The sequence below is a fragment of the Rutidosis leptorrhynchoides genome, chromosome 11 (genome assembly GCF_046630445.1).
Source record: "Rutidosis leptorrhynchoides isolate AG116_Rl617_1_P2 chromosome 11, CSIRO_AGI_Rlap_v1, whole genome shotgun sequence".
NCBI lineage: Eukaryota > Viridiplantae > Streptophyta > Magnoliopsida > Asterales > Asteraceae > Rutidosis > Rutidosis leptorrhynchoides.
In genome coordinates, this window is record NC_092343.1 from 58,373,959 (window position 1) to 58,379,030 (window position 5,072).

The following is a 5,072-nucleotide window of genomic DNA, read 5'->3' on the forward strand; positions in this document are numbered from 1 at the left end:
GGTAAGAAATGAGGTTTTTAGATTATTACGGGACTGTTGGACATTACGTAACCCTCGTCCCTTTGACGACGTTACAACACGCTGTCTTATCAACGGCCATAACGGTTATGTTGCACAAGACCAAGGATGGGAAGTAGTCCTAGTAAAACCAGAATGCATGACTTGTTTCTGGACGTATGAATTACGTGTCTTTATTGCCTTTGCTGAACGACTTGTGTACTAGCTAGAATTATCTTCACAACTATCTTGTATCAAAGTTATTGTGTGCTATATTTCATGCTTTATGTAAAATAAGCGGTATTGTAAGTTTGTAAAATATTGTATAAAAGTTTGAACGCGAAATATTATTATAATCAGTTTTTCATATAGAATTGTAGTAGTTGAATTGTATATTAGCTACTAAGTATGAACTTAACGGGTAGGTACTACCCGAATTTAAACTTATAAAATGCTAATATGAAGAAAAAGCTTTTATAAATGAGTTCATATTATGCTACGAAATACTATTAACTACTCTTAATATTCTGTATGATTAACTTGTTCCATTTAACTATTTTGAAGGAAATGGCACCGACTACTCGACACACCGTGAATATGAATGAAGAGGAATTCCGTACTTTTCTAGCTTCAAACATAGCCGCAGTACAGGCTGCGCTACATACCAACAATAACCTTGGATCTAGCAGTACAGGAAATCGTGTAGGATGCACCTACAAAGAATTCACTGCCTGCAAACCTTTGGAATTTGATGGAACCGAAGGACCGATCGGATTGAAACGGTGGACCGAGAAGGTCGAATCGGTGTTTGCCATAAGTAAGTGTACTGAAGAGGACAAAGTAAAGTACGCTACGCATACCTTCACAGGTTCTGCGTTAACATGGTGGAATACCTATCTAGAGCAAGTGGGACAAGACGATGCGTACGCACTACCGTGGTCAGCATTCAAGCACTTGATGAACGAGAAGTACCGTCCCAGAACCGAGGTCAATAAGCTCAAGACAGAACTTAGAGGGTTACGAACCCAAGGATTTGATATTACCACGTACGAAAGACGATTCACAGAATTGTGCCTATTGTGTCCGGGAGCATTCGAAGATGAGGAAGAGAAGATCGACGCGTTTGTGAAAGGATTACCGGAAAGAATCCAAGAAGATATAAGTTCACACGAGCCCGCCTCCATACAACAGGCATGTAGAATGGCTCACAAACTAGTGAACCAGATTGAAGAAAGAATTAAAGAACAGACTGCTGAAGAGGCCAATGTGAAGCAAGTCAAAAGAAAGTGGGAGGAAAACGGTGATAAGAATCACCAATACAACAACAACAGCAATTACAACAATAATCGCAACAATTATCCCAACAATCGCAACATCAATCGCAACTACAACAAATGGACCAACAACAACAACAACAACAACAACAGCAACTACAACAATCATCCCAACAACAATAATAACCGCAACAACAACAACAATCAGAAGCAGCTATGCCAAAGGTGTGAAAAGAATCACTCGGGGTTCTGCACCAAATTTTGCAACAAGTGTAAAAGAAATGGTCATAGCGCGGCGAAGTGTGAGGTCTACGGACCAGGGGTTAATAGAACGAAAGGAACAAATGGTGTCGGAACGAGTAATGGCGGAGCAAGTAGTGTCGGAGCAAGTTATGCCAATGTAGTTTGTTATAAATGTGGAAAACCAGGCCACATTATTAGAAATTGCCCGAACCAGGAGAACACGAATGGACAAGGCCGTGGAAGAGTTTTCAATATTAATGCGGTAGAGGCACGGGAAGACCCGGAGCTTGTTACGGGTACGTTTCTTATTGACAATAAATCTGCTTACGTTTTATTTGATTCGGGTGCGGATAGAAGCTATATGAGTAGAGATTTTTGTGCTAAATTAAGTTGTCCATTGACGCCTTTGGATAGTAAATTTTTACTCGAATTAGCAAATGGTAAATTAATTTCAGCAGATAATATATGTCGGAATCGAGAAATTAAACTGGTTAGCGAAACATTTAAGATTGATTTGATACCAGTAGAGTTAGGGAGTTTTGATGTGATAATCGGTATGGACTGGTTGAAAGAAGTGAAAGCGGAGATCGTTTGTTACAAAAATGCAATTCGCATTATACGAGAAAAAGGAAAACCCTTAATGGTGTACGGAGAAAAGGGCAACACGAAGCTACATCTTATTAGTAATTTGAAGGCACAAAAACTAATAAGAAAAGGTTGCTATGCTGTTCTAGCACACGTCGAGAAAGTACAAACTGAAGAAAAGAGCATCAATGATGTTCCCATTGCAAAAGAATTTCCCGATGTATTTCCGAAAGAATTACCGGGATTACCCCCACATCGATCTGTTGAATTTCAAATAGATCTTGTACCAGGAGCTGCACCAATAGCTCGTGCTCCTTACAGACTCGCACCCAGCGAGATGAAAGAACTGCAAAGCCAATTACAAGAACTTTTAGAGCGTGGTTTCATTCAACCAAGCACATCACCGTGGGGAGCTCCTGTTTTGTTTGTCAAGAAGAAAGATGGTACATTCAGGTTGTGTATCGACTACCGAGAGTTGAACAAACTTACCATCAAGAACCGCTACCCACTACCGAGAATCGACGACTTATTTGATCAACTACAAGGCTCGTCTGTTTATTCAAAGATTGACTTACGTTCCGGGTATCATCAAATGCGGGTGAAAGAAGATGATATTCCAAAGACTGCTTTCAGAACACGTTACGGTCATTACGAGTTTATGGTCATGCCGTTTGGTTTAACTAATGCACCAGCTGTGTTCATGGACCTTATGAACCGAGTGTGTGGACCATACCTTGACAAGTTTGTCATTGTTTTCATTGATGACATACTTATTTACTCAAAGAATGACCAAGAACACGGTGAACATTTGAGAAAGGTGTTAGAAGTATTGAGGAAGGAAGAATTGTACGCTAAGTTTTCAAAGTGTGCATTTTGGTTGGAAGAAGTTCAATTCCTCGGTCACATAGTGAACAAAGAAGGTATTAAGGTGGATCCGGCAAAGATAGAAACTGTTGAAAAGTGGGAAACCCCGAAAACTCCGAAACACATACGCCAGTTTTTAGGACTAGCTGGTTACTACAGAAGGTTCATCCAAGACTTTTCCAGAATAGCAAAACCCTTGACTGCATTAACGCATAAAGGGAAGAAATTTGAATGGAATGATGAACAAGAGAAAGCGTTTCAGTTATTGAAGAAAAAGCTAACTACGGCACCTATATTGTCATTGCCTGAAGGGAATGATGATTTTGTGATTTATTGTGATGCATCAAAGCAAGGTCTCGGTTGTGTATTAATGCAACGAACGAAGGTGATTGCTTATGCGTCTAGACAATTGAAGATTCACGAACAAAATTATACGACGCATGATTTGGAATTAGGCGCGGTTGTTTTTGCATTAAAGACTTGGAGGCACTACTTATATGGGGTCAAAAGTATTATATATACCGACCACAAAAGTCTTCAACACATATTTAATCAGAAACAACTGAATATGAGGCAGCGTAGGTGGATTGAATTATTGAATGATTACGACTTTGAGATTCGTTACCACCCGGGGAAGGCAAATGTGGTAGCCGATGCCTTGAGCAGGAAGGACAGAGAACCCATTCGAGTAAAATCTATGAATATAATGATTCATAATAACATTACTACTCAAATAAAGGAGGCGCAACAAGGAGTTTTAAAAGAGGGAAATTTAAAGGATGAAATACCCAAAGGATCGGAGAAGCATCTTAATATTCGGAAAGACGGAACCCGGTATAGGGCTGAAAGGATTTGGGTACCAAAATTTGGAGATATGAGAGAAATGGTACTTAGAGAAGCTCATAAAACCAGATACTCAATACATCCTGGAACGGGGAAGATGTATAAGGATCTCAAGAAACATTTTTGGTGGCCGGGTATGAAAGCCGATGTTGCTAAATACGTAGGAGAATGTTTGACGTGTTCTAAGGTCAAAGCTGAGCATCAGAAACCATCAGGTCTACTTCAACAACCCGAAATCCCGGAATGGAAATGGGAAAACATTACCATGGATTTCATCACTAAATTGCCAAGGACTGCAAGTGGTTTTGATACTATTTGGGTAATAGTTGATCGTCTCACCAAATCAGCACACTTCCTGCCAATAAGAGAAGATGACAAGATGGAGAAGTTAGCACGACTATATTTGAAGGAAGTCGTCTCCAGACATGGAATACCAATCTCTATTATCTCTGATAGGGATGGCAGATTTATTTCAAGATTCTGGCAGACATTACAGCAAGCATTAGGAACTCGTCTAGACATGAGTACTGCCTATCATCCACAAACTGATGGGCAGAGCGAAAGGACGATACAAACGCTTGAAGACATGCTACAAGCATGTGTTATTGATTTCGGAAACAGTTGGGATCGACATCTACCGTTAGCAGAATTTTCCTACAACAACAGCTACCATTCAAGCATTGAGATGGCGCCGTTTGAAGCACTTTATGGTAGAAAGTGCAGGTCTCCGATTTGTTGGAGTGAAGTGGGGGATAGACAGATTACGGGTCCGGATATTATACAAGAAACTACCGAGAAGATCATCCAAATTCAACAACGGTTGAAAACCGCCCAAAGTCGACAAAAGAGCTACGCTGACATTAAAAGAAAAGATATAGAATTTGAAATTGGAGAGATGGTCATGCTTAAAGTTGCACCTTGGAAAGGCGTTGTTCGATTTGGTAAACGAGGGAAATTAAATCCAAGGTATATTGGACCATTCAAGATTATTGATCGTGTCGGACCAGTAGCTTACCGACTTGAGTTACCTCAACAACTCGCGGCTGTACATAACACTTTCCACGTCTCGAATTTGAAGAAATGTTTTGCTAAAGAAGATCTCACTATTCCGTTAGATGAAATTCAAATCAACGAAAAACTTCAATTCATCGAAGAACCCGTCGAAATAATGGATCGTGAGGTTAAAAGACTTAAGCAAAACAAGATACCAATTGTTAAGGTTCGATGGAATGCTCGTAGAGGACCCGAGTTCACCTGGGAGCGTGA